The sequence below is a fragment of the Corvus brachyrhynchos genome, unplaced genomic scaffold (genome assembly GCF_000691975.1).
Source record: "Corvus brachyrhynchos isolate BGI_N302 unplaced genomic scaffold, ASM69197v1 scaffold11, whole genome shotgun sequence".
In the NCBI taxonomy this organism is placed as follows: domain Eukaryota; kingdom Metazoa; phylum Chordata; class Aves; order Passeriformes; family Corvidae; genus Corvus; species Corvus brachyrhynchos.
The window spans coordinates 234,163-254,640 of NW_008236965.1; the positions used below are offsets into that span (position 1 = coordinate 234,163).

At 38.5% G+C, this 20,478-nt stretch overlaps 1 long non-coding RNA gene across 4 annotated transcripts; it reads left to right on the top strand.

Moving 5' to 3' along the window:
- The first annotated feature begins 530 nt into the window (after positions 1-530).
- LOC108445242 lies at positions 531-20,115 on the top strand. Of its 4 annotated transcripts, none has more exons than XR_001860013.1 (5): positions 531-597; positions 2,417-2,637; positions 2,783-2,924; positions 10,606-10,801; positions 12,346-13,721. It is a non-coding gene; the product is annotated as an uncharacterized LOC108445242 (long non-coding RNA). The 4 variants fall into 4 exon arrangements; XR_001860014.1 differs by having other exon boundaries at positions 10,606-10,789; XR_001860016.1 differs by lacking the exons at positions 10,606-10,801; positions 12,346-13,721 and adding an exon at positions 16,835-20,115.
- Positions 20,116-20,478: the final 363 nt, after the last annotated feature.

The window sequence follows — 20,478 nt, forward strand, 5'->3', positions numbered from 1 at the left end:
ATAAAGTCTTTTCAGATCAGTATGTAAATCAAAACCTAAATAAAATCATGCAGTTGTAGACCATCTGCCTTCAGAGAATGTTTTTGACTGTGATAAGCTATTTAATGATGTTGCCCACACTAACAATGCCTATGAATTAGAGGAGTCATGTGCCTTGCAACAATTTGCTCTTATGTGCCTTTTCCTAAATACCTTTATTGTTGCTGTTACACCCTGTCACTGGATTTTGTCCAAAGCAGGGTGTAATTAAAGCTGGCTGAGAGCTTGGTTCTCAGAGCAGAATGTTGAGCTTGGTCAGATGAATGCTGTTTCATGCTTTGCCAATGATCACTGACTGATATTTCAGCAAAAGGCAATATTTAAAATAATATAATGTACCTGGTCATGTTTTGCAATATGTTCTATGGCTTATAAATTTTTGTTTGAACCCAATGTGATTTACTTTATCCTCTGTCACATGAATTTTGATTATCCAGCTTATTATGCATAACTGCAAACATTGCTCATAAGATTATCCACTCCTTCTTAAACTCAGCTGTAGCACATGAAGGCTTGAGCTTCTCTAGCAGTGGATTGTGAGAAGTCTACCTAAAAATCGTAAGTTATATTCACTTTAAATACACACATTTGTTATTAAATACATAGCATGGCTTACATGATTGCAAGAGAAACTGAATAAGAGATTTTGAGTTTTCATTTCAGAACACAATATGAAAGAAGGTGATATTACTGCCAGCACATGCCAGCAGCTAAAGCAAGCCCTAGGCTCAGGGACCCAGCTTCCTGGGAAAAAGAGGAATGTCAGCTCCACATAGCAGGGCTTCTAAACATGTAGATAATACATAGGATTAAATTCTTCAGATTTATCTCAAATCTTCCTAGGATAGTTGTGTTTGTGCCTATAGAAGTCACATTGTTGGGTTTTACTAAAGAGTGGGTTCAGTCATCACATTACTATCAAAGGCAAAATAAAATGAAATGAAGGGTCCAGAAAAACCCATCTCTGAAAGGGTTCTGGTGCCAACACATCTCATGAATGCTACAGTCAAGTCCTTCTGATGATAGTTATCTGCTTGGCTGCAGTAGAGGTGAACAAAATGTCCCCAACAGTACTATAAACAATATGAAATATGCTTGTTTCTTACTTTTCATTGCAAATGAAATAATTCCTGTGATTTCCTTGAGATTCACAAAAAGCTTTTGAGTGAAAATGGGTCTTTGTCAAGAAGAGAAAAATTGGTACTGATAGCAAAAGCATTGAAAAAAATGCTAGTCTTTGCTATTCTCATGTGAGAGACTGTAAAACTCACCTGAGCTTTTTCTCATATTCTCTGATCCTTACGATGACTCTCAGGAGTCACAAATATAGGTGAAAAATGAAACATGAGACTCTAAATGATAACTTATCACATTTCACCATGCTTTATTTCTACAATTTATAGCTAAAATGGTAAGAGAGGAGAATTAACTCATTAAAGGGATAGAGATAATGCCTTAAAGAACTTGAAAAACCTCGTTACTTTCATGTAAGATAGAGAGGGCCTGATTTGCATTTATGCAAATCCTCTGGAAAGGATGCAATTATACTAGCATAACTTAATGTGAAGATGAATCAAACTTGATGTCTTTCTTTATAGCTTCAGGGCAAAAAGCTGAATTTCACAAAGACCTTTAAGATGAAACTTAGGGTTTCTAGTTACTGAGTTATTCCAATGCTTTTGCCTCAGGAAAACATTTAAAATCATCTTTATTTTATTCCTTTTTGAAAGGTAAATTTGGGGACTGAGAGTTACTTTTAGGTTGTGTGCATATTGGTCACATATACTCTGTAACTCTGGTTAGCAGAGCTGGTCAGCAAAGCCCAGGTTTTTTTGCTTACTGGAGACATTATATGATGTTCTTAGTAACAGCCAGTTCTCTGGAGAACTTCAGAGAGGGAGCAGAATTTAAAGAGCTGTCACTCATTGAAACAACATCTTACAGTCAGCAAGGAAGTAGTTATCTGGAGCTATATTATTTTATGCATTTCAGATCAGACCTGTAAACCCCCATTTCTCAGAACAGCTATGTTATCACTGTACATCAGAAGCAAAAATTTCAGTAAGTACATTGGGAATACTCTATTCTATAAATAAGGGCCAGGGAAAGGATGCATTGTCTCCAAAAGATCTGACCTGAACAGATAGTGATGTATAACAGGTTGGTACCTTTTAAAGATACCATCCATCTAGCTATCTATCTATGAACACATAAACAAAGATATGTCAATATCTTTCAGCAATTAAATGTATCAACATTTATATATATGTGCCTATATTCATATATCAACAGTAATAAAATATGGTGAGAATAGAATCAACTTTTTAAAGTTAGATATTTTATACAAACAAAAAATACAATTTTTCATTTATTTTAGGGGCAAAAAAAATGGCCATTAAATAATCTCCAGCATAACAGAAGAACATTCAGACCAGCAAAACAGAAGAACATTCAGAAACTACCCACGAAGCTCTGAAAACATGATTACAGCAAGAAGCACTAAAAGGCTATGTCTATGCTTCAGTGGCATCAGCTTTATATCAGCTTAATTCAAGTACCAGAAACAACCTCATTGCCACAATTTGGGATTTCCTCAAGGTGTGTGTTGCTGAAGATACCCTATTTTTACAGCCCATACTCTTGTGTTTATAGCTAGCTCAGCTGTCTCTAGGTGAGGGTAAGGCATACGCAGTTCCATCCTTTTATATCCTTTTAAATGCTTGGTTTAATGCATTAACCCTAGGAAAAGAAAACCTAATGGGTATCCTGTCCCAGTTTCCACAGCACTGCAACAGCACCCTTGAAGTCACTGCAGAACTGAATTGGAGGCTCCTCGTCTTTATTACTAATTCAGACACAATTTTTTGGCAGGAAAATTTTAACAGGTAAGTAATCCTGTACATGATTTATACATAATGTCAGAGACATAATAATTTGTAATGCCAGAGGCATAATAATGTGTATAAACATAACTAGAAGAGCACTGTAGTTTGTTGCAGTTTGGGAACTAAATGGGGATTAAATTAAGTAACAGCATAAAAATCAACACTAGGAATGCACAAGTCACTTGATCCCAAATTACTACGTTACCTCTCAGCATAATCTCATGCACAGAATGTCAGATTTAATTATGTTACACTAGTTTAAAACTTCCATCATTTTTATATGTCCTCTTTAATTCATTTACCACTCAAATGTAGCAAACATGCTTATGAAATTTTCATAGAGATTCCTGTACTGCCTTGTACAAGTAAACACTGTGTTTAGTTGTTTTGACTTGTGAATTAAGAAAATGAAATGTGAAAATTGTGGTAGGATAATAAATGCAGTGTCTTGCAATGCCATTTTTACTGACACCGAGGTGTAAAAATTCCCTGGTTTTGATCTGTAACAGATAAAACCCAAAAATGTCTTTTCCCAATGAAATTTTTGGTTTTAGGTAATTGCCCTCTGGCTACCATGCTTGCTGGCTGTCCATATCTAATAACATGGGATTAAGGTAACCTAGGAAACCAGTATTAACAGATGTAAAGGTCTATTATTTTTCATATTTTCCCATTTCTGCTCTTATCTCAGAACCGTTGATATGGTACATAATAAAATTCTTGCTATTCCACCAATACATACATAAAGATGTTAGAGTACTCAGACTACTGGGGCAAAAAGGTCCTTCTGCAGGTGTGCAGAGAAGATATGAATTGTACTGGGGATTCAGAACACACATCCAAATGGCTGCTTCAGGAATGAATAAGGAAAATGTTTTTAGGATAGCTGCAATCACTGACAGTTCCAGCTACAAATAAAATGCTGAAAGTAGGGAACAGAGAATGGTTTTGTTTTACTAGAAGAGAATAGATATAGGCTGATTAGTTTGCTCATCATGCACTAGTGCATGGGTGAAAATACCTTCCTGTTGATGATAAAGACCAGATTCTGTGGTGTACAAGTTAAAGAGATGACCAGAATATTTTTTCAAATACAGCTCTTCTTTTCTAAGTGACTCTGCCAAGTGGCTGTGGTAAAAGAAAGAACTTGGAAGTTTGATTGAGAGACCTCTTGCTTTCAAGTGGAGGTGGAGGGAAGGCGAATGGACAAATCCAAATGTTCCCTTACTCCTCACAGAATTTGTTCAAGAACAGAATAGCTAGCTACAAATTTCCTGACTTGTCCTGTCTGAGTGACAGTGTGTGTGCAAAAAAAAATATTGCATGTCCCACCAGGAGACGTCTCTGGAAGCCACTGGATCTCCGTTGTTATGCGCTGACCAGTTTCTCTGTCCTCCTACTTGCCATGGTAATTACTGTGCCACCAGGAACTGGCAGCTTACAGCTTGATCTCAAGAGCAGACTGACCAATTTCCTTTGCTTAGGCAGAGTTTTCAAATAATTTTCAAACTACCATAGCACAACTGAACTGCATGTTCTACTTGAATATCTCCAGACCCAGAAAGGGTCCAGAAACATAAAAGGCCGAAATGGAGATCATGGCTTGGTCTCAAGCTGACTGTGGTTTGAAATGTTGCACTTCACAAATTTTGGATCTTCCCTTCAGCCTAAAACTTGAGAAGGACACCCACTAGCATACTGTTCATATCCCAGAAAAGATCTGAGCTTTCCTTGCATCTCACCAAGGAAGCTGCAAAAAACCTGGATTCCCAAGGTTCTCAGTTCACCTTAGGAGAATATGCTAGTCAAACACGGGGAAAACTGAGTCCATGTAGCAGTACAATACAAAACCTCTGCTTTCAAGTTAAAAGTCTGGCCACAAACATCTGCCACTCTATACCTACGGAGTTGACCTGTGAGATTTTTTAGATGAACAGGAGATAAGACCTGCAGAAAGCTACAACACTCATGATACGTCTTTTTGGGAAGAACAAATAACTGGTACTGGTGTTTATTGTGGCAAAAGATGCTGGAATCCCATTTCTCCTCCTCAAGAAAGCAAATACAGAAGACTCATGCTCAGTAGTGCAGCTAAGGATTTCTCTTTTTTGGTAAGCAAGGCAGCTGAACTAAGCAATGAAGTGCTGTTTGTGTACATTATTTGGCAAGGCAAAAAAATCCCAGGGAGCACGGGAAACCTTTTAGTACAGTGCCAGAAGACAAGTGGGGGAACTAGCTTCAGAATAACCTTCTCTGACCTCCATCTCAAGAAAATCCACCCTCCCACCCAGTAAGAGGAGACTGTGGGAGGAAAGAAAGGTCTGACTCACAGCAGAAACAAAAAAGTAACGCAAAAAGAACAGCCTGCATATGCCTCAATAAAGAGATCTCGTATATCTTTAATTAGCTCATTATAGAAGAGTGTAAAGCACTAAAGGAACCCAATATGGAATTATCAAATCAAATGGTTTTAAAAAAGAAAGCAGGGAAGCAAGAAGTTGCTCATGGTACAGGTTTGCTGTTAGTGTGCTGTTCTCAGCAAAAGGGAAAAAGAGGAAAGAAGGAAGAAACAGAATAAAAAAGTTTGGACATAATCTGCTGTAATGGAAGTGTCCACAGGAGTGAGTGGGGAGATTATACTACTGCTTCCATCATTTTGTGTGCGTCTGCATTCCTAAAGAGGACTTCTCTTTCCATATTCATATTCATATTCAGCTCTCCAAACAATCTAATACCCCAGGTTAAAGAAATGCTAAAAATTTAGGTGGTATAACACAATATGTCAAAATGTAGACATCAAGTGTAACAATATCCTGACATTTAAAGATAAATGACATTAATTTCACGCTGGATCTACCTCAGCCTCTCTGATGTGCAATTCTGCAGCAAAAGAAATGAGATGAGCACTTTAGGTACTGTAAGTGGTGTGGCTGCAACTCACCATCAGCCTAAGTTTTACTTTCAGCTCTTTTCTCACAGAAACGACCTGATATTTTGGTACATGTATGCTTTGCACTTCTTTATATTCCCTTGAGTTGCCAAAACAGAGCAAAAAGACAAATAGGCTTTAGAGACCAAACAAGCTCAGCAGCTTTTCCAAAAACATTCACAGAACAGTGTAAGGAACATGAAGAACTGCCTTTGAATTCATGCATCTCCTCTCAGTGCTAATGGAGTGGAAGTGTGCTATAGTAACCTTCTCTGTGCCCCTTGATACGAGCTGTGCGAGAGAGTGGTTGGCATGATATGGATCCTAAATGGTATTTATTTACAGTACTGTCTGCTGTCTTCATTATCAATCAGAGTAGCTGAAATAATGAGTAATACTGTAAGAATTACCTAAAGGGAAGAAGATGTAAACTCAGTCAAAGGTGAGGAAAAACAGGGGAAAGATTACAATTCTTCCCCCGGGGTGCAACACTTGGATGCAAGATACAATGCTCAGCCATTCCTGTTAGACCCTTTACTAGCTAAATTACAATGCTGACATCTTTCTGGAAGGAAACATAGAACTTGCCATATTTTGGGTGTGCACTTTAAAATCAATGAATACATGCTGCAAATATGAATAATTCAGGAACTGACTTGTGAATGCCATCTCCTACATTTCAGTATGTTTGACCCTGTCCCTCTGATACATCTCATCTTGGAGAGGGACCATTTCTTGAGGGTAAGCTACATGGGAGCTAGCTAGTTTCTTATGAACATATGATCAGCCAGGACAGGTGACCCCAACTCACCAGAGGGATATTCCAGACCATATGACATCATGATCATTCTATAAAGTGGGGGGAAGAAGAAGGAAGGCAGGGATGTTTGGAGTGATGGAGTTTGTCTTCCCAAATTACCATTATGTGTGATGAAGCCCTGCTCTCCTGGGATGGCTGAACACCTGCCCAGCCATGGGAAGCAGTAAGTTAGTTCTTTGTTTTGCTTTACTTGTGGGCATGGCTTTTGCTTTCCATAGTGTTTAAAAGATGCTGAGTCCTGGTTGAGGGTTTCTGTTGTTTTCACATCTAATGACCAGACAGGCCTACCGCACTCCATTTTCCCACATGCAGTCAAAATCACTGACTTCTCTTATATAGAATATTATAAATAATTTCCAAAATTCCTGCAGCTATAGAACTTGATGAACATATACATTTATTTATACAGTTCAGTACCAACAGCAAGGACCCAGGTTTGCTGCAGCCCAAGGTGTGGGCAGTGAGCCCCCACCAATTTTCAGACCCCACTGAATGAATGGGAGCACAGCCCCATATCTGCCTGTCTGAATGGTGTCAACTTTCATCCTCTTCATTTGTGCCTGTGCAGAGCCAGCTTGAAGTTGTCTACACATTTCTGTTGGGAGGAAGCTCATTATGTCTCAGTGGCTCTTATCTGCATTCTTGGCTTATTCTTTCTTCCTCCTGTCAAACATCCTCACAGACCACAGGGTCAGAGGAACCCGTAGAAAGGTGCCCTGTTCACTTCTCACCTGGCTCAGACTCTAAGGCAATATCTCATTTACCTTAAAAAACACCCCAAAACTCTAAAACCAAACCGAAAGAGAAAGAAGCACAGCTGTAATTCTAGAAAAAGGAAAAATCCCAGATGCTTTTAGACATTCAGAAGAAAAAGAAAAAAAAATTTGGTAAGTCAACTTCTAAAAGACCTCTGTCTCTCTAGAACTGGTGAAATACAAGGAATTTGTAGTGGCTTTTGAAACCATGGCACAGAGCTATCCTATTTAATGACCTGTGAGATTCAGAAGAGCAATATGAAAAATGTGAGATAAATATCAAGGGCTTGATCCTGCCCTTTGATGCAGCAGTTGAGCATGACTTCCAGTTATTGAAAATCATCTTCTTACTGCATATGCCCTCGAAACATGGGAGTCAAAACAGGAAAAACTCCTTTGGCTGTGCATATTCGCACAAAAGGTGATGGATTTTCATTCAGGAATTGCTGCAAGTGACTTTACCTTATTCTGTTATGTAGGAAATCTGGTATTGGGCTTTCATTTACACTGCCACCACAGAGCAATGCCACCACAGCTAAAATGTAAGAAAAGGTTCTGTAAAGAAAACAATCCCAACCATCCAAATTAACAGTGCCCACACAATGCACTATCTCTCAAAATCACTGGCACTGTACTGATTTTCTCCCCAACCTTTTTCAGAGATGCTGATTAGAATTTTTTATCTCGGTGTTCATTTGTCGCACCACTGAGTTTTCCAGACGTACATGTTCTCAGAAAGATAGTTTTAAAATTACTCATAAAAATAATTTGGAGTCATAACAGATTTTTTCATATGCCTGCATATTCTATTTGTTTCCAACCCTATTGACTCAAAGAACTCAAAAACATCAGGCTTTTCCTATATGACCAACATTCCATAATATCTGCTGTAGTGGAAGAAATATAAAAAGAGAAAGGGAAAAGGAATGATCAAAAGGAGAAGGGATACAGGACATAATCAGACAAGCAACACTAACAAAATACCTAAAGTAAATAAAGGGGAATGAGATGAACAGTATAGAGAGCAGAACAAATGATGTACCGACACAAGCTAAACAAAGGAGTTAAAAATCTTCTACAGGAATACAGATGACAAAAAAGCAAAAGAAAAGGAAAGAATTTAGTAAAACAAAATCCCAGAGGAGAAGGAGAAATCCAAGTACATCTTCCTTTTTTTTGTAACACAAGCACTATTTTTCCATTTACTTGGATGGGAATCAGATAAGACTCTTAATGAAAAGCAGAGAAATGGAAAGCTTTCATGAAGATGAAGGAATTACAAGGAAATGTTCCTAGAGAAAAAAAAAATTAATTCAACATTTTGAAGATGAAATGTACTCTAAACATCATACAAATTATTATTGGGAATTGTAAAACTGAAGAAATTGGAAAACAGAATTTATCACTCTCTTTCAACAAGTTACACTGGTTTCTATTTCTGTTCTAGAAAAGAGTCTCTGAAGAAGCACTGAAGTCAAAGAATCACAGCTTACAGTTCTGCCTCTTGCAAATGTTTGGCCTTTTGTCTCTTCTTTCCTCCCCCCATCCCCAACAAAATGAACCTCAAATGGGTCTCACTGTATGGAATTCCCCGGGCACCTTGATCACCAGGATATGTGACATTTTCATGCTCCTAAAATGTGCTCAGAGGGCACAGGAGAACTGTTTGCCTCTCTACTTCTCTGTAACAAACCTGGAAAAAAGATCAGTCCTTGACATGCCTGTGGGGCTGAAAGTACTTTAATGATTCCTCTCCTATACAGCAGTGTGGCATGTAAACAGGATGAGGGAAGGCATTTTATTACTGTCAGGAGGGTCTCAGGAGTCCAAACAGAAGGTTCAAAATACACCCCAGCATGGCCCTCCCACTTACTCATGGATGTATTTCTGTATGTATATTTATTTATATATTTTATATATTTATTACGTATATGCTCTTATATGTATATCAAAGTTCTGCCTTCCTCTTCCCATTGACTTTGTTTCTCCATAATAACAGTTTCCTCTTTTTTTCCTCTTGTAACTAGTTTATTTCTTTTATAAAGGGTGAGAGACCACCAAAAGTAATCAAAGACATAGAGAACTGACCACAAAGGGGTAAACATGACATCAATGGTTTCAGAAGTCATGCAGGATTCCCTTGGGAGGGGAGGAAAGCAATGGACATCATCTGAAAAGTCAAAAGCACAGAAGGCAGCAGAGCCTGAGTTGCAGTAGGAGGCACAGAAAACAAGTTTGGATCATGCTCCTTTGCTGAGAGGAATGAATATGAGCTGGGTTTAATGACAACACTATCAAGTGAAGTGTTTCTGCTGCAGCCAAAAAGCAAAATGTAGTTGGAACACATGTTTTGCTGGTAGGGACAAGAAGAATGACTGGATTTCACAGATATATTAGAAATAGCAGCAGGATTTAATGGCAATACTGAGGGGAAAAGAAATGAAGGGAGAAGTTGAAAAAAAAGCACCAACTTTGTGACACTGATGACTACAGGAGATGAGAGACTTGCCAGTGGTGATAAACAAAGCAGAGGATTTATGTGAAAAATGTGTAAGTTAGCCTCCAGGAAAATTTGAAGTATCAGCAAAATCTGGTAAAGGAGGTCTGTATTGGATGATTCATCTTGCAGGGGATCTTCTAAATGTTGTGGTAACTAACTTGAAGTCCTCAGTTTCAGAATATATTGGACACTTGCAGACCTGAGTTTTGCATTATTCCCTGAGTAACCACCAAAACTGTAACTTGAGTTATTTTGGTTTTATCTGTGTGAGTTCCTGGGAGTTGGGTAAATTAATGAAAGGAAAACAACATCACAGAAGCTTGAACTTGAGAAAGATTAGTCTGGTACTGAAAGGAATCACTTTAAAATAGCTCCCACTGTTTTCAGTACATTTTAATCTAATGTAGAGGTTGGCTAACAGTCACCCCTCCTTAGTGACTTGGTTTGTCTGTGTTTCAAGTGCTCCTTGTTGGCTTCCAGCTGCCATTACTGCTGTATGGACTGCTGTCTTGTGACAGGAGAGGAAAACAGTTATATGGAATGTCTCAACATGGCATTTGTTTTTATTCCAGATGCATGCATGAGAGGGAATTTGTGTTAGGTTTGAGTAACTAGATCTCAGGTAATGAAAAGACATTGGACGTGATTGGTGCTTTGGGCTCTGGTTCCTTCCGTAGATTGCAGTTCTGGAGAGGTATGAAAGCAGTGTGAAATATTGCAGTCCTTCCTGGGGAAGAGTCCTCTAGAACAGAAGGTGTGGAAATAGTCAGCAGCTCTGTGAAATCAGAAGTTTTAATGACTTCTTCTGCCTCAGTTTACCATTTGAAAAAAAAGGAACGCTAATTTACCTGCATTTTAGAGGTACTGTGGGAGGTAATGTACTTAAGGTTTGCAAACCATTTTCCTTTATAATTTTAAACAGTGTTATTTAGCTAAAATGAGAGCACTTGTAAACAATTGTAACCATGGGCTTGAATTCATAACTGTGAGCCATCCTTTGTTTAACAAATTCACACTCAGAACATTTGTAGCACCTTCACTGGTTTCAAGCACGTTAGTGAAGGTTTCAGACCAAATATTTGCCTCCATCTGAGTGAGAGATGCTTTTCCTCTAAATCTTGGCTTATGATCTATGGAATAACAAGAGTAATAGTAGTAGTAGTAGTGACAGCAATAATAGTAGCAATAAATAATGTCATTATAATAATGATTAACTCTGGGTTTGGTGACTGAGAATCTTCTCGTTGGTTTCAATGGATGCTAGATATACAATCAGCTCATCTAGACTTAACCTCCTTGACTGGAACTTTGGATAAAACTTTGTGTGGAACTCTTGTTGTCACTGTAGCTGCTAAAAGCCATTGAGTCAATTGAGATATTAGTTTTATGGCACACTGCAGTTTTTCCCAAGCTGTTTCCTGATAACTCAGTGTTCCATAGTTGATAATTACCAATTTCTCTTTATGTCCCACAGGAGCTGATGACCTTATCATCGCTTCTTTTTCTGACATCCCCTTTTTCCTGACTGGTGTCATCCACATTTTTCTTTCAGATTGTCTAATTGAGTAACATAATTAAATTAAACTCAGAGCAGGTATTTCCAGTTCAGAACTGCTTTGAAATTGCTATTTCAGAGCTAAAAAATATCTGTTATCTTCATCTAATTTTTTTTGAGAAACATAGACTGTATTGGTAGTTCAAAATGTGTTGTCACCTTTCTAAAAAAACCCAAAATCTCACTCATTGAAATCATTATCACCCTAATTGCATAGAACAAGAACAAAAAAAAGAAGACATATGTATCCATATTTCAGATTTAATTCTGAGGTATTCTGAAATGTTTTCAATAGTCCCAGTTGAAGTCTGAGCACTGTTATTTAAGAGAAAAATGGGAAGGCCCTGTTCTGTAAATAGTCACACTTTATATAACGCAAACAAAACCCCCAGAAAATGGAAATGCCTGAAGGTCGTCGTTCAAGGCATCAATTTTCTGCTGAAACCTTAGAAATTCTGTATTTCCTATACATTAGTACAGTTGTAGAAAGAAAATGACTAGAGGATATATCTAACACAAAAATGTAATCATACCCAAATTAAATCAGAATTCTGATTTAGGTCTACATGCACAAATGTACATATCATCTTACTATGCTCTGTCATGATACTCGCTGTGACCTGAAACAAACATTTTCAAAACTGCCTTCTGTGACTCAAGGACAGGATGAACAACAAGAAAGTACAGCAATGTAAAGAAAAATCATGGTTTTAGCTAGCAACTGTTTGCTTGTTTGTTAGTTAATTTTCTACATAGCTTGACAGGGGTTTTTTGTGCTACTATCATATATCAAATTCTAAGTTAGTAAATGATCTGGTTTTCCAGCTATGACATTTACATTGTTGGTTGTCTTGGTTTCCAGGAAATACTCTTCCTCTGCTGTTCCTCGGGGAAGTGAAAGAGCAACAAAAAGAGAAGGCATAGTTACAGTTTCTCACACCAGAGCCCAGCCCTGCAGCTCTGGAAAGTGTCTGGCTTGAAGAAAATCTCTGGGAGCAGCACTGTCCCCAGGGGAGGAGTTGCCCAGACCTTGTTTATACCCTGGGCTTGGTGGCAGTTCATGGCAGCTTGGCAGGGTTGCCATCCTGGCAGTTTCTGCTGTCAGCAGATCTCTCAAGACTGAAATACAGCCCTGTGATTACTCTCATTATATCCATTATCCCAGATCCATCCAGCTCAACACAGGAATAGAAAAAAAATGATGCTAATTACTCCCTAGTTATGACTGTTGTGGGGTAACAAATCCTTTCATATAAGTCATATGAGGAAAACTGGTGAAAGTTTAATAATATAAAGTGCTGACTTCCTTAGCAAATAAATTGTGTTTCATTCAGCTTTTTGAAGAGCAAAATTAGCAAGAGCAGACTCTCCCATGTGTGTCTGCACGCCAACTCCATTTGCCTATTCTTCTGGGGAAATTGAATATCCACTAACCCTGTTTCTGAAATATGTTTTATTTTGGGACAGAATTTAGATCACAGGCCTCAATAATAATTTTTCCAGTGTACCGTGAGTGACAAGCAAGGGCTTGGTAAATCCACCTATATAAGCTAGGTAATGATTCCCTTCTCCATTTTAAATTTATTTACATTAATATAAGAAATTGTAACGCAGAGATATGGGCCTGTGACAAACATGCTACAGACTATAAAGTTACAGACAAGCAATTAATCTGTACTTACTGCCCTGGACAGACTCCTCTCACACAGTGTATTATGGGGTAGGAAATGTTTTCTCTCAAAGGCAAGAAACTTAACAAGAATTGCATTTTCCAGTGAATAACTGTGCAAATGACCTGGCTGTGTAAATTCATTCTCTAGCTTGCTTTGTGGTAGGTTGTTCACCAATTCATATACTAAAGCCTGACTACAAATGGATCTCCGCATCTTCATCTCTCTTAGCAATGCAAGTTGATTATGCTGGGAAAGTTTGTATGGTACAGTGGGAAGGTTGTACCAGCAGGAAGCACTGGTATAACTGCCTGGGATTGTAGCATTATATTACTAGCCCCTTTCATATTGCAATCAATGCAGGCTAATGTAAAAATTGTGCATAGATTGGATCTAATATATATGCTAATGCACAATAGAACACTGCCTCTCCTCTGCTTAAAATGATGAAATACTATGCAGAACAGATCACCTCCTCAAGCAAAAACATCACCATTTGGCTTTTGAGTGGCCCCATGATTACTAGAATAAAAATGGATTAAAGTTAATTTGCACCTTGTCACCTTGATAGAATCGACTGCTTGTATTTTGTATGTACCAATTTTTTTTTTTTTGTAGATTAAATACAGACTAATTTCCTAAAATTTGGTGCACACTATATGACAGTAAATGAACACACAGCTAATAAGCCCGTCATTTTTCCTCACTGAAAAGCAAACAAATGCAAAATAAATAATTTTCTTTATTATTTGAAGGGGGACTAATGAACTGGTTCATTTCAGATTATTTGAAAAGGAAGCAAACTGTTTTACTTTACATACTACAAGTACCAGCAATTTAGTGGTAGACATAGTCCTGATTTCAGACCTGGTGTTTTGCCAGTCTAGCACAATGATCTCAAATGGATAATGATAACATTTTTTGGCACCACAAAAGATGCAAAGAGCTGCAAAATGTAAAAAAAGCAGTACTTTTACATTTGCCTAGTGCCTACTATACCAAGAAGAGGAGAAGTTGCTGCTAACACTAGCTACAAATATTTATTATATAAAGATATGTCAAGGGTAAAGTGAAGTGCCTTGGAGTGCTGCTCCTGGTGTAGCTCCCACAGGGAAGAGGAGTGAGCATTTACACCCACGTTGAATAACTGTAGAGTGTTCTCACTTTCCTGCCCCGGGTGGAGCTGATCTCCAGCCTCCACAGATAAGCTGAGATGGGGTTGCTCCTATGAGAAGTCTGAGATGCTTTACTACAAAAAGCCAGGCAAATGGAGAAAAAAGTCAATGGCAGTGACAAGTACTTAGCACCTTGGGCAGTCAGGCCAGAAAATATTCTCTTAATCTTCCCACAGGTGGATTAAATGGGAAAGAGACCATGAATAGTTCAAAGCTTTAGGAAGAACAAGTATACTTTGTCACTTTTTCAGTTCTGTGCTCTCCTCTCACCTTGCATTTTTGACATCTTTTCTAACTAAAACAGTAAGAGGAACAGCCTGCCCTGAAGCTGGTCTCTCTTGTTTAATTAAAAGCTTTATTTCAGCTTTGTATAGACTGTGTGTGCCAAATGACAGCAATTTCAGCAAAGAATAATATTGTCTGCCCTCCCAACAGTCATCTCCAGGTCAACTGCATAGGTATGGTCCAGTGGAGGAACAAGGACAATTGAGATTACTTTCCAGCTCCAGTCACTTGCATCTTCTGTTTCAACATCATATTTGTTTCACTTCTTCCTTCTCCATTTTGTAGAGCACAAAATCTTTTGCTCTGCATTTTTTTTTTTTTGACACCCACTCCCCCAACAGCAGGATCAGGGAGAGAATTGGAAGGGTAAAAGCTGGAAAACTTATGGGTTAAGATAAAGACAGTTTAACCGGAAAGCAAAAACCCATGCACACAAGCAAAGAAAAACAAAGTGCTTCCCATGGGCAGGCAGGTGTTCAGTCATCTCCAGGAAAGCCAGGATCCATCACACATGATGGTGACTTGGGAAGACAAAACACCATCACTCCAAACATCCCTGCCTTCCTCCTTCTTCCCCCCACTTTATATACTGAGCCATGATGTCACAGGGTCCAGAATATCCCTTTGGTCAGTTGGGGTCACCTGTCCCAGCTGTGTCTCCTCCCAACCTCCCAGACACCCTCAGCGCCCTCTCCAGAGTGACAGCATGAGAAGCAGAAAAGGCCTTGGCTCTGTGTGAGCCCTGCTCAGCAATAAAAAACATCCCTATATTAAAAAGAAATAATAATAATAAAAAAACCCAACAAAACTTCAATTGTCTTCGCATCCTAAATCCTGGTCAATCCTTATGGAATCTAACTGGCATGTGACCATGCTCCATACGGACTGTATGTGTTAAGAATATCTGCAATGTTTGCAATGACAGCATCCCAAATGACAATGACAGTTCCTGATTTGAGCCCATCACCTTCAATCCTTTGCTCCACTGCAACTCCATTTTTTCCTGAGCCATGCAAAGTTCTCATTTTGCCATTCCTAAAGCTGGATGCCAAGTATGATGGACTATCTTTCTTCTCAGATTTGATATTTTCTCACTCATAAGCACCCAATATTCATAGCTAGCTGTGAATGCTAACCTCACTATACAGTGGTAATTTTTTTTTGTCCCAAATCTGTTTACTTTCTTAGTTTTAAAAGTGAAAATTTGGCCTCAATCACACAGATTAGTTTGAATAGCATTTATCTTCAGATTGATCTTCTGATATGCAAAAAAACTATTGAAAATAATCTTTTGCAACATACAGTAGAGTTTATGACAGGTACAAGTGGATTAAAAATGGGCATTTTTTGATGGACTAAAAATCAATACTTTATTAGTTATGCAAACCTTTCTGTTGTAATCCATTCAAAAGCCATCTCAACATGGTCCTGAGCAGAGGGGTTGGACCAGATGGCCTCCAAAAGTTCCTTTCAACATCAACCACCCTGTGATTCTGTGATGTGCCTTGTCCCTAATGACACTGGGGACACGAGACACTTCATCATATAAACTCAAGAACTAAAGGCTGCTTCTGGACTTAGCTGGATTAAACAGGCATGGATGGAGGACACAAAAATTCAAGACCCTGGTTTGAATGACAGAATTAATTCAGAATATCAAACTGTAGGTTTCCTATCTTACTACTCAGGTACTGACTGCTACTGTCTCCCGATGGATGGTTGGGTGGAGGGGAATTCCAGGAGATCGAACACCAAATTAGAAATATTTTCCAACATTTTGAAACCAGCCAGATTTTTTTTGACATATCAGCATTTCCTGTTTAAAGATTTATACAATATTTTCTAATTGCTAGACAGTTGGGATTTAGGGGGGAATTGTATTAGGAAATTGTTACAAAGATCATTAGTGTTAGTTACTATCCTAAAAATTAAATGTGTACAAAACTTTTACTTCAAAACTAAGACAAACAAGACACTTCCTACCTTTACATGGTATTTATTTAAGACACCAAAGAGGTTAATTTTGGAAGATATTTGAAAAGATGTTCTTTCTAATAACAAGTTCTATGGTAATCAAGAAAAAAGAAAAAGATTGTCTGAGAAAAACCCAGATTTTAGGGCAACTGCAAAATCACTAAAGACAGGGGTAGACACACATTACAAAATTAAACAATTAGTTGTAATGTTATAATGATTTTGAAGTATCCTTTTCTGATTTCAGACTTCACCAGTGATTTTGCCTGGGGAAAAAAAAAACCATACAGCAAATAAAGACTGAAGAATCTCAACCACTTGCTGCCAAAGCAGAAGAGCCACAAAGGTGACATTATGAGTTACATCTTAGCAGTGTCTTCTTCAATGCAACTGCTATGGTTGAAAGCCCTAAGTGCCACAGATCAGCAATCCTATCCATTTAGCCCTGCTGGCAATAGCTGAAAAATAGCCATGGTGAATACCTCAAACAAGAACAATTATGATGCCTTCCATGAGCTGGTTCATCCAAGTCTTACCTATACTGAATAATAATTTATTTCAGCTGGTTATTTCAGGAGAAGTCCTGCTGACCACAGAAGCAGAGCTGGTACATGCAGTGGGATACAGTTGTGTCTGTATGTGCAGCTCCTTGCACAGCACAGGGGCTGTAATGAAAGACTTTGCTTTGCTAAAAGCCAAGTTATTAATAGCTGGAGGTGCACATGAAAAGCAGAAGTATGTTTTAGGTAACAGAGTGAAGAGCAAAGCAATGCTAAAATATATTTGTGACTGAGATTGTACCTCACCTCAACAAATTTAGTCCCAGATGTGTAGGTGTGTTTTCAGAGAAGTCAGAAACCAAAAGCTGACACTACAGCTTGTTCTGTCTCCCAGTCACCAGCCCATCCTCAGCCCTTGTTTCTGCTGCAGCCCTCTTGTCAGGTCCCCTTTGCCACTCCAGCTGCGATAATCTGTTTCAGTTCTACATCCAAGACAGATTTATTTTTTTTCAGTTTCAACATCTCCAGGTGAGCATACCCCATTTCCTTTCCTACACATCTTTTGTCTGTCCAAAGCAGTTTTCATTCAGGGATTGGAAAGCATTTCTCTCAGCATACGGGTGTCCTCAGTGCTACAAAAATGCAACAGTGAGAGCCTTTCACCTCCCATTGGCTTTTTCTCCTAAATGCTGATAACATTTATTTGTTGTCCTAGAGCAATGTACATATTTTTTGAGATGAATTGGGGGTGAGAAAACTATTGAAGTCCTCTTTCATCAGTCCCTGCTCTGCACTGCTGGCACAATCAGATGGTCACGGTGCCAAGTTCATTCTCTCCCTCCCTATGACACACTTGGACCCAATATTCCCAAGTTTTCTGGAGGAAAGGTTTAGTAAATAGGGAGCCTTCTCCCCCTTAGCCAAACCCATAGAAGCCATCTTAGGAGCAGGTAAGGAGGGCGGCAAAAATCATTGGACTTGATTCATTGTTCCCAGGGAAGTCCATCTGATTCTGTGAACACACAGGTACTGATGTTATCAGTGACAAATGAAGGCTGGTAATAACAACTAAAATTGCATTCAGTACTGTTTTGCTCAGGTGCAGTGGATTTTATCTTCCTAAAACGATTGCAAATGACTCTCTTTAATTAAGTGATTAAAAAAGACCTGGTAATAACATGAAGCTGTGTGCAGCATGTGCTGTGTTCAGAGTGCTGCCTGAAATCACAAGAAAAGTTCAGTTCAAGACAAATCATACTGAAAAATAGTTCTGACAGCATCAGATACTCCTCAAAGTGTTTGAGAAGATATAAATTACTTTGGACATTGAAAAAAAACATTGTTTTTCTCTCTTTGCAACATAATTTGTTACTCTCAGTACATAATCAATCTAAAGGCTTGTTTGAATTCATAGAGATGTGCCTTTGGTCTGCATCAGAAAAGATTTCTCATTCCAAAACATTCCCCATTGCTCCTCCCCTGCCAGAAGGAAAAAGTGGATAGAACAGCCTTCTCACTGCCTTCTTTCTCTTTCTCTAGCCAATTATTTCACATAAACCTGAAAAAAATGATCTGTCTCTTTTCTCTCCTCTCCCTTCCTCCATTTGCTTTCACTCTGGACTGTATTTGGTACCTGAATGACACAAGCCTTAGGAGGGTGAAGGAAACACACAGGGCTGTGGGGCTGCCTCAGACAAAGCCCTGAGTCTACTCTCATCATTGGTGCAGAGTCCTTGCACCACATGTGCTCCAAAAGAAAATTAGCTTTGGGAGTAGAAATGCCACAGTTGTGTCAAAATGGTGCTGCAGTGGGGCTAGGAAGCTGTGCTCACTGGGACAGGGATTTTTATCTCACGGATTTGCTCCTTCTCTGACGCCAACAATTGTCTCTGAGTTTCAACAAGGCTGCCCCTGCAGGGAATTTCCAGTGTTGGAATACCAATCTTTGTCGGTATGCAAATGTCTTAAGTGGTCACGATCTTGATTACTGCAAATGTATATACATATAAAATAAGTATAAATTCACACACATATCTATGTACACTTTTAGGTACATATATATGCATATACTCACATCTTCACACACATGTGCATCCTCACATCCTCCCTGTCAGCTGTGGTGGCACAAGTAAACCAACTTTATGACCAGTGAGACAATTTAACCATAGATAACATGAACAGAGGCATAACCTGATGAAGTGGAACAAGGAACAAAGGTAAATTTGCCAATTTGAGAACATCTTACTGCACTTAGTATATTAGACAGGCATTCTGTTCCACCATCTCTTCCATAATGCAGCTAAGTCTCTCATCGATTTGTACTTGGAAATGTCAGAGTTCATTTAAATAATGATATAGAAGGGAGAAAAAACTTCACAGAGATGGGATTTAAAAGCATTTACAAGATGGAATGAAGGAGAGGGTGTCAGTCAACAGGATCTTCTACAGGGAACTGTAATTCCTGTTCAAGCGACACCTCCTATAACTGTGAAAAGAGACTTTACAGAGGGAAAGCGCTTCTACAGTGCAGAAAATCAGTTTTTAAAATTGAATCTAAGAAGTTAAATGTTTTGGTCTGGGAAAGTTCTTTGGTAATGTTTGAGGTTTTCCTGGCCTTTACTTGCCTAAGGCAAACTTTAACTGGAATAAGCACCAACTGTGTATACATGCATCACCATATAGTATGAAATAAAAGCCTCTTTTTATCCTTTCATTTTTGCTTGTGGATTAAACATTTATGAAAATTATACTACTTGATCTGAGGTATGATTTGTGTCTTGTTTCTTGAAAGAGACTGGAGCTCAATTCATGCTCCATAAAGCTGCCAGATTTGTTAATAGAATCTGCAAATATAAGATCCTGGTATGTGCCAGGAAATATTTTTTAGTGGCACAGGAATTTGAATAATAAATCCAAAAGAAATCCTCCTGTCTTGCAGACTTTACAAACAACCTCATTAAATGTGAAGGCCTTTACACCCAGGAGGATTTGTGGAATCCCCAGTGCTTTTCCCATACCAGATGTTATCAACAAAATACTGGAAAAGGTTGTAGGATAGGGAACAAGTCTGCATAGGACAGGGAATAGACTGGTAAACTGAATAGTCTTTGACAATGATGAGATACCATCAAAAATCTACTGGAGATTACATGAGGGATTTAGAACAAAAATACAGTTTTAAAGAAATTTTAGTGAAGGAAAATTTTACAATAGATTCCTCAAACACTGTCTAATATTTTGGTCTGTGGATGACAATTCAAGTAAGAAATGGAAGTCTTCCATTGGACAAGAAGAATCTTTGTGAAGGATGTCATGCAGGAAAGAAAAAAGAATGTCAGATTTTATCTTTGATTTGAGGAATATACTTTTGTTGCATCTAATGATTATTGAA